This window comes from Cornus florida, unplaced genomic scaffold (assembly GCF_030987335.1).
Source record: "Cornus florida cultivar Cherokee Brave unplaced genomic scaffold, ASM3098733v1 CherokeeBrave_3.0.0_Hap2_Chr02, whole genome shotgun sequence".
Taxonomy (NCBI): domain Eukaryota; kingdom Viridiplantae; phylum Streptophyta; class Magnoliopsida; order Cornales; family Cornaceae; genus Cornus; species Cornus florida.
The window spans coordinates 31,501,847-31,518,434 of record NW_026775572.1 but is presented as its reverse complement, the minus strand read 5'-3'; the positions used below and the strand labels follow the sequence as shown (position 1 = coordinate 31,518,434).

Here is a 16,588-nt window from a genome sequence, read left to right as displayed (position 1 = left end):
ATCCAAAAAAATTAGGACACAGACACGGCGGGGACACGGTGAATGGTATATATATATATATATATGATGTAGTACTTTAAAAATTACTGAGTGTTACTATTTTTCATCAACCTCACAATGAAAAAAAAAACACAAATCATAATTCATAGCTAAATAACTATAAAAGAACAATATTGCATAGTTATAAAACCAAATAAAAAACAAGACATTAGAATAATAACTAGTATTTTTTAATCATCATTGCAACTTTACTCCAAATACAAAAGCATAGACAGAAAGGACTATTAACATTCAGGACTTTACTGTTAGCACTTTACATTTACAAAAACCTAAAGGCTAATCCCCAAAAAAGATGCAAAAACAAGTCAGTGTACTATCATCTATTCCCATTCATCATTTGACCTAGGACTTTTACCATTTACAATACCAAAAGGGTAGTACAAAACAAAAAACAGAACATATCAGCATTAAAAATAAAATAAATAAAATAAATCCACACACGTATGTCCGCGGAGTGTCCGAGCTGTGTCTGAAAATTAAAAAAAAAAAAAAAAAAATTCGAGACACGTTTTTTGGTGTGTCCGACGCGTGTCAGGGCATGTCCGACGCGTGTCCGTGTCCGACACGTGTCGGACACGGATTCTTTGCCCATTTTGGCGTGTCCGTGCTTCCTAGGAGAACATAGAACAGACCTTAGATATCGCTCTAGTACTGCGTACATGAATCGGCAATCCATATAGCTTCACCCATGTTGGAACTGATCCAAGTAGAGACCCCTCTCTAGATTCACATTTTTGTCCCACTTTTTGTTGACGATCATTCTTCCCTTAAAGGTATGAACTTTGCTTGGAAGAAGCCATTCTTCAGTTGAACCACCTTGACAGAATCACCCCATTGTTTATTTATGAATGATTTAATGAAAGGAAAGTAGGGCTTCTTGCCCATCACAGCCTACAACGGACAATCTCCAGTAATCAATCTCCTCTTGTACATCTTCTTCTTCAATATGCCCTGTCTTCGAACTGTGACAATCTTGAATAAAAGAGAGGTTCACTATCGGATTCTCCAATGCAGAAGTGAACAAGTTTCTCCATGAAGTTCGCGGTGTACTGGTTATGGGTGGGAGAAGGTCCTGTCGGCAAGGAGGAGGGTTGTCCCTCGTGCACGCAAGCAAAACACTATCTTCCTCGCAAACCCTAATGCAACCATCAAAACCCTAAAAATTGCCTATCTCAAGAGCCCTTCCCCATTGACCTGTAAAAATACTAATTATCAACTTAAGACTAATCATAAGTAGGTAAACATTAAGAAAAAAAGGTTTTAAAGACAAGTAATTGACAAGAGTACCTAAATCAATAATTACAACCCAGAAGTAATTCATGACACATAATCCAGAACCAAGGTTCTAGGGGTTTTAGTTCTTAGTATTATATTCCAAACTGATTATTTATCATAGAAACAAAACCATTAAAGAAAGGTGAATCTAAGAGAACCACAACTAAAACCAACTAGAAGATCGACATAAGGAACAACTCATGAATGAACCTCATCAGAAACTATCAAATTGAGCATCCAATACTAACTATAGTATTAGAACATTTAGCAAATAATGTATACCAGCAATATATAATCATTAACAATAAGCTGGATAATAAAAGATACTCCCTCTGTCCCATTTTAAACGTCGACTTTGGGAATTATGACTCACAAATTTGTGAGTCACAATTCCCGAAACCGACGTTTAAAATGGGACTGAGGTAGTATTACACTAAGGATAAGCTCAACAAGCTAAGAAATATGATTCTTGGAGTGAGATGTAGATTGGATAAGTAAAACATCAATGATGTAGTTAACACAACAATATATTATCAAACAACATCAATTATCAACTATAGTAAGTCTAATGCTAGTACAGAATCAAACAGGTAGCTGTCCTGTAACTAACATTCATCACACACAAGCTTCATAACTATAGGATTGGGAGTTGGACGAGGTATGTGTCTTTCTGGATAAATTGTATCGGCAGGAGGGAGTTGGTCGAGGTGTGACGACCTGTCATGGATTCCATCTTCTCACCGTCGTTTCGAAGTAAGATCTTTGTTCTTATGTCTGTCTAATTTTGATAGCCTGGGCTTTTCGTGGAAGACCATATGGCGTTCTATGGCTCCAAATAGGGTGGCATTCTTTGTATGGACCGCTGTATGAGGTAAGATACTGACAATTGATAATTTGAGGAAGAGGGGAAATTGCTTTGTTAATTGGTGTTTCCTATGCAAGCAAAATGGTGAGTCAGTTGATCATATCCTTATGCATTGCTCCGTGGCGCGCGACTGTTGAAATCTTATTCTTGGGTTGTTTGGCATGCGTTGGGTAATGCCACGTTCTTCTAAGGATTTGATTCATGCTTGGAAAGGATGTCGTGTGAGAAGGGGTGTACGCGATTACTGGAGAATTGTCCGACATTGTGTCTGGTGGTGCAACTGGAAGGAGAGAAATTGTAGAATGTTTGAAGGGAAGGAGTCGTCTACGGCGACGCTGAAACTTTATTATATTCGTTCTCTCTTCAATTATGTGAAGAGGAGTTCTTGCTCCTCTTCCGATTATTTAATTATTTTCTTGGATTCTTTGGGGCCTTAGCCCCGATTCCACTATTGTATAAGGGATGCGTTCCTTTATTGAACGCCTTTTTATTTATTTCTTACTTATCAGGAAAAAAAAAAAAAAAAAAAAACTATAGAAAGACAACCATTCAGAGTCATTCAATAGACTACAAGTAGAGTGAAATCTAAAAACACAGCAACATCAGTAATGAAGGATATCCAATCAAATTTAGAAAGTCTAATATTGTTGCAGATAACTATTTAAACATTCATAATTTAGTCATTCAGCATTAATACTTTAAACAAATCAGGCAACTTCTTACACATCTGTTATCGTTTAACAATCACAATCATAATATTATTTAAAAGTTTCACCATTTTTGTAAATTTTGCACTGTAGCATGGTATTAATTAATTACAGACTTGAATTAATTTTCTCTAAATGTTCTATTACCATCAGGTACTAACATATTACAATCCTAGATTAACTTAACATCATAATAGATAATGGGGACCATTTGTTTTGCGACTGCTCTTTTGCTAGAGAAGTTTGGGAGAAGTGTTTTCATCTCACGAATGCTGCTGGTCCTCAACTTATTAATGTGCTTCAGCTGGTGAAATGGTTCTTAGATTCTGCTATGAAATCTAAATTCCTGGAATGTCTTATGAAGTTATGCCTACAGTTTTTTGGAGGGAAAGAAATGCTGCTTTGCATGATGGGATTAGAAAACATATGAACCTCAAAGCTATGAATGCTGAGTAGGGAAGATATGCAACAAAACGATCTAAAAATGATAGGTTTTTTTGTTACCAACTTCTCAAATATGTTTGATATCTCTCATGCATCATAGGAGTGTGAAGTGCTTTACTGTCTCATTTATTTTGTATATATTACGCAGCCTTTGATCATATATATCCTTAAGATGATGGTCCCTGAACACTTTTTTTTTTTTGATAAGTAAGATTTTATTAAAAACGCTCAAAAAGGGTAGCGAAACCCAAAGAAACAAAAGGAACACAAGGGCCAGAGGGTGCCTTAGACCTTCAGAGAGGCCAAAAAAACAATAATTTCCTCCATAGATTTATAATCTCTCCCTGAAACCCAACAAAAAAGAGTAGAAATAACAGAGAACTTAAGCATAGAAACAGGCTTCTTTTTCCCGTCAAAATATCTCCTATTTCTCTCAAGCCAAATACACCACCAGATACAAAGCGGCGTAGCCCTTCAAGCATCCCTAATGCCAGCCCCAATAGAGACGCCTCTCCAAGCCTCAATCAACCCTCTAGAGGTGAAAGGCATTGCCCAATGAACCCCACATGCTGCAATTTAAAAGGAGGTGATCAACAGACTCTTCATGACACAAGCACTTGTAGCAGTGATTGACCACCACCTGATTCCTCTTCCTTAGATTATCCTGGGTTAAAATCCTACCCAGAACAGAGGTCCAAGCAAAAAAGGCGACCTTGCGGGGAGCCTTGGACCGCCAAATAGACTTCCAAGGGAAGGGATCTCCATGACCAAACGAAAGGCATCTGAAAAAGGACCTAACCTCAAAACGGCCATGCGTGGTAGGAATCCAGAACCACCGATCCGATCCCCCAAAAGAAAACACCTAGCTATACAACAACTCCAGAAAACGAGAAACATCCTCGATCTCCCAATCCTGAAAATGCCTCTTGAAACGAACATCCTAAGACAGTCTCCCGTTATCAAGATGATAACAGTCAACAACCATGGCCTGTCGATGAGAAGCAATCCTGTAGAGCCGTGGGAACGCGAGAGCAAGAGGGAGATCCCCACACCAGAGATCCAACCAAAAACTGATCCTCCTTCCATCTTCAATACGAAAACGAACATGCTTGCAGAAATCATCCCAACCCCTCCGAATAAAATGCCAAACTCCCACCCCCCTTGGACCACGCATCTCCAGGGAGCACCACCCACCACGGCTTTCCCCAAATTTGCAAGCAATAACTTTCCTCCATAACCAATGCCTCTCGATCCCAAACCTCCAGAGCCATTTACCAAGAAGAGCCTTATTAAAAGGTAACAACCTCCGAAACCCTAAGCCTCCAAACCGAATTGGACGGCACACTTGTTCCCATCGAACCAAGTGAAATTTGAACTCTTCACCTTCCCCCCCCCCAAGGAAGTTGCACTGCAATCTTTCAATTCTCTTAGCCACTGAGGAAGGAATCCGAAACAGAGACAAGAAGTATGTAGGCAGGCTAGAAAGGGTGCTCTTAATCTGGGTAACCCGACCCCCCTTGGACAGGTACTACTTTTTCCAACCCACCAACCTCCTCTCAACTCTGTCCACAACCGGATCCCAGCTCCCCACACATCTCGACGGTGCACCCAAAGACAATCCTAAATAAGAAATGGGAAAAGAGCCAGTGCAACAACCAAGGATGTGAGCAAACACCTCAATCTCTGGAACATCCCCAACAGGCACAAGAATACTCTTACCAACATTAACCTTAAGGCTAGAAACAACTTGAAACCAAATCAGAATGCTTCTCAAATACCTCAACTGGGACTCATCCGCATCACAAAACACAATAGTGTCATCTGCAAACATCAAATGAGAAACCTCCAATTGACTAGCAACATTCCTACCCACCTGAAAGCCACTCAAAAAACCCAGATCCACAGCCCTCTTTAGCAATCTGCTAAGAGCCTCCATCACAAAAAGGAACAGGAAAGGGGAAAGCGGATCCCCTTGTCTCAAACCCCTCGAGCTACAGACGAAACCCGACGGCGCTCCATTCACAAGGACTGAGAAACGAGCGCTAGAGATGCAAAAAAGAATCCATCTCCTCCATTGCCCACCGAATCCCATCCTCTCTAACAAGTAGAGAAGGAAACTCCAGCTCACATTATCGTATGCCTTTTCAATATCTAGCTTACAAAGAACACCCGGAACACCACTGCTCAAACGGGAATCAACACATTCACTAGCAATAAGAACAGAATCCAGGATCTGCCGACCTCCCACAAAAGCATTCTGAGAGTCAGAAATGACACCATCCATCACCTTCTTCAACCTAGAGGCCAAGACTTTCGCAATCAACTTGTAAAAACATCCCACCAAACTAATAGGGCGGAAGTCTCTAACATCCATTGCCTCTCCCTTCTTCAGAATAGGAACAATAAAAGTTGCATTCAAACTTTTCTCAAAAGAGCCCTGCGCATGGAAGGCATGAAAAGAACCCATCGCTCTTCACGAGCCACCTCCCAACACTCCAAAAGGAACCTCATAGTAAAACCATCCGGACCAGGAGCTTTATCCCCATTACAGCTCTTCAGAGCAGAGAGAACTTCCTCTTCTGAAAAAGGCTCTTCCAAAACAGAGCCCTCCTCTCCCGAAATAGAATCAAAATGAAGCCCATCAAGCAAAGGACGCCAATCAGCTGACTCAGTGAACAAAGACGAAAAGTACTCAGAAAAGCTCTTACTAATCTCCTCCTCTTTATTAATCAACACCCCATCCACCCTAATCCTCCCAATGTGGTTTCCCCTTCTGTGAGCATTAGCAAGTCTATGAAAGAATTTAGTGTTATTGTCACCTTCTTTAAGCCACAAAGCTCTAGATTTCTGTCTCCATGAAATCTCCTCCATAACAGCAATCTCAGCAAACTCTGCTTGACACTCCACCCTCCTAAGTCTCAAAGGACCCGTCAAAAGACCCTGATTCTCCATCTTATCAATGTCAACTATCTCAGAGAGAACCCGAACACTCATCACTCTCAGCCTTAATTTTATCTTTTTCTTCTTATCATGACATGTATTTAATTTTCTGCCTACAATAATGTTTTAGTCAAGTCAAATGTGCTTATCACAAAGTAAGAGTTACTTTTTAAACTAAATGTTCAAACTGTACACTAAAGTATCAATCTATATGTTTTTGTGAAGGAGATTTTATTTTATTATTTTATTTTTTTTACAATAATTCCTAATTTATTTTTACTTTGTTTTGTGCATACAGCTTGCTTGGTAGATTGCTATTGGTGTTGAAGATATCTGTTGTTTTCGACATTATTGGTAACGAGCTTTAAGGTTAGCATTTCAATTATTATTATTATTTTGTATAATTGCATGTTGTGAGTACTTTATTATATATCAGATGTAGTTTCAGTATCTATAGATTGCTTCCTCTCGTAAACTAATATTGTGAACTTTAGATTGATTAAAATTTGAGATCACAAACTGCATACATGAGATACCATCTCATCTTCTATTAAAATTTGATTAAAGTTTGCATCTCTAACCTTTCAGTTTGTGGCTTCTTTTGTTGTACTTTTCCCTTCTTTTAATGTAATATTTGCATGATATGAAATATATTGTATTTTTTTGCTCATTAGTTGTGTTGGTAATGTATTTATTTGACTCTTCGATTTGTCTATTCTATATTGTTACAATGCCATATAAACTTCTTCTTTTTTTTCCCCTTTGATGATTTCCATGTTTTATGCGCAAGGCATGTGAATTTCATTTCGCAAATCCTATTTACATGCTATTTTATGCCATATAAAATCTTTATTGTGCTTGAAATCCTACTTTCATAATAATTTGATCTATCTGATTATTTGAATCAATAAATATTTGTCTTAATTGTGTGTCTAATTCCACAACTCAGCTAGTTGATCATTTTCCCTCTATTTTCATGCTTTATGATGAAATGATTTCTTTAATCCAAATGCATGTGTGGTTGAGTGCACATATGTCTTTGTGTGCGAGTGCATGCACATGTGTGCATGTCCATTTGTGTTTGCATGTGTACCAGCATCTGCATACATGATGAGGTGCATGAACTAGGTGGTTTAATATGGAAAGCCTCTTTAACCCCATAAGAGCGTAACTCCTTTCATCCTTTGTTGAGTAGCAGGTTTGGTTCTTCTGAAACTACTTAAATTCGTATTCTTTATGGTGCGTGTGGTGCTACTCCAAATTCAACACCCCTCCTGTCACTACCATTAGAGTTGCCAAGAACCTTATATGAAAAAGAGTTATATGTCACAATGAAAAGTAAGAATCAGATTAGAATATCACTATTGCCCAAACAATGACTGAAGAGGGGGTGGATTTGAGTTTTTTGGCAAACTATAGGAAATTTACCAATTAAAAGTTTCACGTTCAACTATAAACCTATTGAGAGATTTATGCAAACACTTGAGAATAAATACTCTCTAGTATAATCTAAAAAATACAAAAAGACTGAAATTTAGATTATCAAGTTTGAACACAATCCCTTTGTGAGTATAGATATACAAGTTAGAACACAATGCCTTAGCGAGTAGTTATATACAAGTTTGCTAAAATTCCTTTATTCAATAACTTAGTGTTCTAATACATTTAGCTAAGCTAAAATTACGTTTATTAACCTCTTAATGACAAAATATATTTGACTAATGAAAAAGCACGTGCAAATGCAACATTTAAAGGGCATAAGGTGAAGACAATGCAGATTATCGATATAATTGTACAGAATGTTTATTTATATTAATGGAAATAACACATTTACCACACACAAAAAAATAATAATAATAAATAAATAAAAAATAAAATTGTCAATCATAACACAAATGCGGAATCACCAATACCTAGTAACAATAAACGACCTCTCTAATGTGCAAAGTGTTCATAAAGTACCAATTCCAAAGTTAACTTGGGTAGAGTTAGTAAAGAAAGGTATGATAACATGTGAATTGACTGAGACTATGGCCTTAAATAGAGCGGAATGGAAACATGGGATTCATGTAGCCAACCCCAAATAATTGGGAAAAGGCTTTGTGGTTGTTGTTGTTGATCATAAGCTACCAATTAACAAGTCATGATATAATATGTACTACATAAAATGGAATACATTTAGCACTAAATGAATCTAGCAACTAAGCATTGGTCTTTGATTTAACTTCTCTTTCTATTCACAATAAATAACTTAGCTTGTTACTAAGTCATGTTCATGTAATCTTATGCAAAGACAATAATAAAATATTAAAAGCCTAAGTATATGATACCAAATGGTAAAAGGCTAAAATCCATGATATGTAATAATGTAAATTCACATTACATAGTTTGATGAACCAATTCACAGTCTAAATGTGAATTAATACATGGTCTAAGTCCAAACGTTTATAGAATCCTAGATTAATCTTTTTCCTTTAAAGGAATAATTAATCCATCTCCTACTAGAGTCTAGTCCTATCTTTTTAAATCTTAGTATTGAAGATTTGAATAAAAATTTATATGGTGAAGAATTTAATTCTCTGGAGTCAAAATCTGATTTTGAAATTATTACTATAGTAGACGTCTAGTGGATAGAATTCCAGAAACCTGCTCTCAGCGTCTTGCAATTTCCTGAAGAGGCAGACATCCTGAGGAAGATGAGTAGATGTCTTAACCCATTTTAAAATTCCAATTTTTAGTCTATGTTCCTTACTAATTCTCCTAAAATTAAACCCAATCAACAACACACTTGTAATCATCAAAATTCACACAAAAACACCTAAAAGCAAACAATCACACAACCAATTGATTAACTAAGATCATCAATCCTGGTAATTCCTAAACTCTCCTAATTGATGCCAATTGTTATCCTAGACTTAAACTTTGATCAATAATGAGCACATAATTACAAAGATCATAACATAATTATGTACAAGTACAATTAATTACACATTAATCAAAACAAGATATATTACTTTACAAACATTCATGTGTTTGTAATTATCAATCAAAGTTACGTAAGTCTAATTAAAGTACATATTTACACATAATACCACTTGATTTGCGTCACACATCTTTGTCACACCTAATTCTCCTCTAAATGGAACCTAATATTAGCTAGTCTAAGAAACAAGTGATTATAGCTAGTTCTACTCGTACTCTAACTATCTACTTTGCATCTAACAAAATTAAAACAGGTATACATAGGTATTGGTAAGTATGATATCATCAATCTGATCGAGTGAAGGCATGAACAGCGTAAAGTTAAAATACCAGTTGCAAGAAACAGACCAAAGATTTGAAAACAGTTACAGAAAACATAGCAAAGTTAAAAAAACCAGTTGCAATTAACAGAGCCTCAAACCAGTCAGTCAGTTACATTTGGTAGGACAATTCACTTTTCCTTTCTTTCCACATCATTTATTATTCATATAATTTTAATTACATTAGTTTTAACCTCAAATAAGTCCCGGAATGAATGGTATTCCAATTGAAGGTAACCAATCACTTGCATTGATGAAGTTTTTAGCAGTAAATTGTAGGATTTGGGTAGAGTTGATTATAATTTGAAAAGCTGGCCATTTTACCTGGCCACTGGTTGCAGCTCCTGGACCCCTGTTGTTATATTCAATATAGGACAAATGATCCAATCTGGAGCTGTTATCCCACGGTGACCAGCCGACAGGTTTTATGATATCCCCTAGGAAAGACTCCATCACCACCGTTCTTGCATACTCTCTCCATGGGCGTCCAAGAAATGCTCTGGAAGAATTCGATGGTCCAAAATTTGGTGCCGCTGTAATGGTACAATTCTGAATTACTAATCCAGTTTGTCCCATCGCATTATCCCTCGAATCAGCTGCTATAACAATTGGCTTTCCTTTATTGCCGGGATTTCTGCCATACATGTTGCAGTTCTGAAACATGACGGCTGCGTCACCAAATATGAAGTCTACGGTTCCATATATGTTGCATTCATAGAAAAATCTTCTGCCCAAAGCCATATACAAGGTGTCCTGGTATCCTTCGAAGGAACACCTGTAGTATGCATCATTGAAGCCTCCACTTCTAATAGCAACTGCTTGTCTGGCATTGACTCCGGCAGAATTCACAAAGCTGATGTCTTTTGCTACAAAATGTACTGCTTTTATTATCTGCGTGGAATCCACCCCCCGAAAAAAAAAAAAAAAAGCAGATGCGCACATACCCACAATATTGACCTTAACAGGAAAGATCATACCATCTAACTAATGCCCATTGGTTCTCTCTCTCTCTTTCCCCTTCCTGTTAGAGATAGAAAATACTGTAGCTATGGATCTGAAGTTTAACACTCTTTGACTAATGTTTGACTTTCCTCTCAACTTTTCTTTTCTCTTTTGACGCCGGAGTCTTCTACTCCGGCATCTATCGTTCTCTTTCTCTCTCTTTCTTTTCTCTTCTTTCTTGGAGGCGGATCTTTGGTTTTGACAGATCATGCTACGTTCGTATCTCAAAGTAGCGACCCTACCATGTCTCAATCTTCACGGGAAGATCAAAAGTTGTTCAATTGATAGAGATGTGGTCCTTAGGGTTGATCATCAGAGCATTGCAGAATGTGAATCCGTATTGAAATCTTGTCTGGTTGGTCGATTTGATCGTGATGTGGGGTGCACTAAAAGGATCAAGGAGTGGGCGACGATATCTTGGCAGATCTCGTGTGGAGTAAAAGTTTCAACCTTACCTGACAGCCTGTTCTTGTTCCGTCTACCATCGGAGGCCGAAGCTTGCAGAGTTTTGAATGTGGGGAGGAAGAGATGGGGTGAAGCTTCCTTACACATCGACAAGTGGGATTTCGCGGTGGGTTGCTCAGCCATGGTTGATCGTGACAAGTTACGTAGGGTGGTGCTGTTCGGATTGCCCTTCCATCTCTGGTGTCACAAACTGTTTGTAGCTATTGGAGACCTCTGCGATGGGTTTAGAGGAGTGGAAGCGGATGATCAAGCAAGAGGCGAACGAGTTCTCCTTCTTGTTTCCGCCGGAGCTGTGGTGCCGAAGTTTGTTTTTGTTGAAGACCAACAAGTAGCCTTCAAGATCAGGTTGATTGAGGAAACCTCACCTTGCACTCTCCCAAAATCCTATTATGGGTTTGGTGAGGCTTCTCCCCTCCCGTATGATGGAGAATTCAACGGCTGGCATCATCGGCATTTGCAGACTCAACTAAGTTCTCAAGGAAAGCGAAGAGCGTTCGCCGACGATCCGGCAACAAGTGTGGTAGACAGATTTCCGAGGCGTACGCATAATGCCGGTCATCAACGCTTCTCAAATCCTCGTCTTGATCGCCTTGATGGTAATCAACCACGTGGGCAACCAGGTGGCTTCACGAGGGCCTCTCATGCAGCTGAATCAAATAGGCGTAAGTATGGGCCTCTTTTTCTGGGTTGAACAATGGGCCTTTAGGTTCTTATGGACCACAAGCTTCACTTAAAAGGAATGGTATGTAGAGGCCCAATAATAAGCTATCCATTTCTTTCCTAAATGATAAGCCCAACCCACATTTGCCCAAGTCCAGCTGAAACATTGCGAAGTTACGTATTGGGCCATTTGAAGACTTAAAAAGATTGGTTCATTGGGGCCCAATCATAAGAAATCAGTTTCTTTTCTTAATACAAAACCCAGTCCAGCCACCGAACCAATTTTTGATCATATACAGGATTGTCTTCCTCATGTTCCCTCTGTGAAATTCTGGAGCTCACCGAAGGAGAGGAGGTGGATGAAATTAAGTGAAGATGAGGCTGGTGTGGGAACAGACAAGAAGGGTTTTCGTTATCTATAGTGTTGCACTGATTCTTCACTCAAGCCCCCTCCAGCTACATCTCAGATAATGGGAAGCAGCTCTAGACTTTCAATTCAGGATTCTCACAGAAGCAACCATGTTTATAGATGGTCGAGGAAAGATAAACAGAAATAGACCTCCACTGACCCAGGTATGTCCTCTGTTTCTCATTCTCAAAGCTCCCTTAACGCACCTTCTTCTTCTTCCACCCTTTCTGGAGAGGTGAGGGGCGATGTTGAGATGTCAATGGAGAAGAGTTGTTTTATGTTTGATGTGCCTTTGGCACCAGCTGAAGAGTATGGGCTGGTTACAAAGAGGACTGCCAGGGAAATTGTCACTTCAGGCCAAGCAGATTCACTCAATTGTGAAGTTCAGGACTCATCAGATGGGGTCCTGGTTCGAGTTGGAAGAGACCTTCACTTTTAGTTGTCTAATGAGTCAACCATGGCTCTGCTCAAAGAACTTCACCTTTATGTTGCTTTAAAAGGTTTTAATTCTACATCGTCTAATGGGGAAGAGGAGAAAAAATTGGTTTGTTTCTTGAGCAGTGGACTGGGAGACTGTACTGATTCTGACTCGTTTTTAGAGCCTTTTGATTTTGGAAGGGATTGTGATGAGGAGGTGACTACTGATTTGGTTTCTATCCAAGAAGTCTGTTCTAACGAGTTTGTACCTTGGATAGAGAATGATTTCTCTGAAGTGATAGAGGAGGAACCTTTGGCAATTGAGAGATCTGGTTGTTCAGTAACAAATGTTGATTTGGGTAAGGATTGGATGATTAAAAACATAGGAGTTGCTAGTGAGTTGCTAGGTGTTTCTTCAGAGGGAAACAGTAACCAGACACTTTCCATTCTTCAAGTTATAGTGGAAGGCAGAGAGGTTGCTGTGACTGAAGAGGTAGTGAACCCGAGGCCTTTATCATCCTGGAAAGGGGCACAGGAGATCAAGAATCTGATCTCTGAAGTCAATTATGAAGGAAAGAAAGGGGTGGTGAAGGAGAGGGGAAGGACTAGGAGTCAGAGTGCGAAGAAAGGAGGTGGGGAGATTATCTTATCTGGTTTTTAATGAAGCTACGAATTATTTCTTGGAATGTTCGTGGTCTCAACGATCCGAATAAAAAGAGGGTGGTTAAGGTTGCTTTAAGGAAGTGGGGGGCCCATGTTGTTTGTTTGCAAGAAACAAAGTTGGCATCCATTACGGATGGGGTGGTTAGGAGTTTGTGGGGAGGAAGGTTTGTTGAATGGGAGGTTTTGAATGCTACAGATACTTCGGGCGGTATCTTAATTATGTGGGATTGTAGATGGGTGTTACGGCTGGATGTGTGGGTGGGGAGATTCTCAATGTCTTGAAAGTTCAAGTTAGAAGAGGACAATTTCAATTGGGTTTTCACTGGGGTCTATGGACCAGTTGTTGATATTGATCGGCCTTTTTTCTGGGAGGAGCTTAATCATGCTCAAGAAATGTGGTCTCTTCCTTGGTGCTTGGGTGGGGATTTCAATTCTGTTAGATTCCCATTAGAGAGGTCCACAGGAGGTAAGGAGGTCTTCTGAAATGAATCAGTTTTCTGATTTCATTGACGAGCATCTTCTCATCGATTTACCTATGGATGGCGCAACCTATACATGGTCTAATGGCAGGGACCCAGTCACCTTTTCAAGGCTGGATCGTTTCTTGATTTCTGCGGAGTGGGAAGAGAAATTCCCGAATGTTCAAGCAGTTTTAGCTCGGGTCATTTCTGATCATGTTCCTTTGGTTTTAGATTGTGGAGGTTTGAGTTCTCAAAGGTCTTCGTTTCGATTTGAGAATATGTGGCTAAGAGCGGAGGACTTCCAAGGGAAAGTTCAGTCTTGGTGGGAGGGAGTTGTTGTCATAGGCTCATCTAGCTTCATGTTAACTACAAAGTTGAAGGCTCTCAAATTCGATTTTAAAAAGTGGAATAAAGACGTTTTTGGGAATCTTGAATGGAGGAAGAGTTTATGAGATTGATCGCCTAGAAGAGGCGGGTGGGGATGTGGAGTTCTTGCGTTCTAGGAGAGCTTCTTGTCAGGCAGCTTTTGCAGAGATTGCTAGTATGGAGGAGATATCTTGGCGACAAAAATCCCGGGCTTTTTGGTTAAAAGAGGGAGATCGCAGCACAAAATTTTTTCACAGACTCACTAACGCTCATAGAAGAAGTAATCATATAGGACGTATTCGGGTAGAAGGTGTAGAGTTGTGGAAGGAGGAAGATGTGCGTAATGGGATTGCTTCTTTTTATTAGAAGCTTTATACTGAACCGCTTATTTGGAGACCCAAACTTGATGGTCTTCATTTCAAGGCCATTTCCGAGATCGATAGGGAAGGGCTTGAGATTCCTTTTACTGAAGAAGAAGTTCAGAAGGCCTTATCTAGTTGTAATGGGGACAAAGCTCCGGGGCAGATGGGTTCACTATGCGATTTCTTTTGGAAAGCTGGGCAGTTGTGAAAAATGATGTCATGGGCACTTTTCAGGAGTTTTATTCTACTGGTGCTTTTGAGAAGTCGCTTAATGCAACTTTCATTGCCCTTATCCCTAAGAAGGGAGGTGCTTCTGACAATAAAGGCTTTTGTCCTATCAGCTTAGTGGGTTGTATCTACAAGCTTCTGGCTAAGGTCCTTGCTCTTAGGTTGAGGGGAGTGATGGATGGGATTATTTCAGATTCCCATAATGCTTTTGTTGGAGGACGACAAATTCTTGATTCAGTTCTTATTGCAGGTGAATGTGTGGATTCCCGATTGAGAAGTGGAGTTCCTGGAGTTTTGTGCAAACTTGACATTGAGAAAGCGTATGATCATGTGAATTGGAATTTCCTGCTTTATTTGCTTCAGAGAATGGGGTTTGGAAGTAATTGGAGGAAATGGATTGAGACATGCCTTTCGTCAGTCAAATTCTCTGTTCTTGTGAACGGGTCTCCTACTGGTTTCTTTAGGTGCTCTCGGGGTTTAAGATAAGGAGATCTTCTGTCATCTTTCCTCTTTCTTATTGTTATGGAAGGCTTAAGCAGACTTATGCGAAGAACAGAGGATCTTGATCTTATCAAGGGCTTTATGGTGGGAAGAGATCCTGTTCATCAGATGGAGGTCTCTCATTTACTTTTTGCAGACGACACCCTGGTTTTTTGTGATGCTAATGTGTCTCAGCTTAGATATTTGAGGTGCATTTTGGCCTGTTTTCAGGCTGTCTCTTGTCTGAAAGTTAATGTGGCTAAAAGTGTGCTTGTGCCGGTTGGAGATGTTCGGAATATTTCTTCTTTAGCGGAAGTCCTTGGGTGTAGGGTGAGTTCTTTTCCAATTCAGTATTTGAGCTTGCCTTTAGGGGTTTCCTCTAAAACAGTGGGGTGTTGGGACCTTGTGATTGATAGGTATGCAAAGAGATTAGTGGGATGGAAACTTGTCTAAGGGAGGGAAAGTTACGCTTATAAAGAGCACTTTATCGAGCCTTCCTACTTATTTTTTATCTATGTTCCAAATTCCATGCTCTGTTGCTGATAGGATCGAAAAAATTCAAAGGGATTTCCTTTGGGGTGGAAGAGGTGATGAATTTAAGTATCACCTTGTCAATTGGGAACAAGTTTGCAAGCCAATGAAGTTTGGTGGTCTTGGTATCAAAAGACTGGTCCCCTTTAACCAAGCTCTTCTGGGTAATTGGTTGTGGAGGTATGGAAGGGAAAGGCATCGCCTGTGGCGAAGGCTAGTTTCATGTCGATATGGGGAAGAGAGTGGTGGTTGGTCTACTTGTTTGGTTTCTCTAGTGGGAGGAGTTGGGGCGTGGAAATTCATAAGGAAGGGTTGGGATGCTTTTTCTACTCATATCAGATTCAAAGTTCGTGATGGCAGATGTGTACGCTTTTGGGAGGATCTTTGGTGTGGAGTCCAGCCTTTATCTCGTTTATTTCTCAGGTTATACAGTATTGCAGTTGATAGACTTGCCTACGTAGCCAACTGTTATCAACTTGATAGCAGAGGGATTATGTGGGACGTGCAATTTCGACGCTCTTTTCAGGATTGGGAGGTGGACGAGGTATATGTTTTTATGGATTTGTTGTATCGACAGGAGGCAGTTGGCAGAGGTAGTGATGATATGACATGGATTCCCTCTTCCCATGATCGCTTTGAAGTTCGTTCCTTATTCTTATGTCTTTCTGATTTCGATATTGTTGATTTTCCATGGAAGACTATTTGGCGTTTTATGGCTCCAACTAGAGTGGCATTCTTTGTTTGGACCGCTGTTTGGGATAAGATCCTTACGATTGATAATCTAAGGAAAAGGGGCAATTGTCTTGTTAATTGGTCTTGCTTGTGCAAACAAGATGGTGAGTCAGTTGCTCACATTCTCATGCATTGTCCTATAGAGAGGGATTGTTGGAATCTTATCTTGTGTCTGTTTGGTATGCATTGGGTTATGCCTCGATATCCTAAGGATTTGAT

At 39.6% G+C, this 16,588-nt stretch overlaps 1 long non-coding RNA gene across 1 annotated transcript in view; it reads left to right on the top strand.

The window, feature by feature from the left end:
• Nucleotides 1-16,588, top strand: part of LOC132294565 (uncharacterized) — a 48,419-nt gene that overhangs the window by 13,747 nt on the left and 18,084 nt on the right. The window contains exon 2 of the long non-coding RNA XR_009478108.1: nucleotides 6,590-6,660. This is a non-coding gene — a long non-coding RNA (uncharacterized LOC132294565). The remainder of the gene's footprint in view (nucleotides 1-6,589; nucleotides 6,661-16,588) is intronic.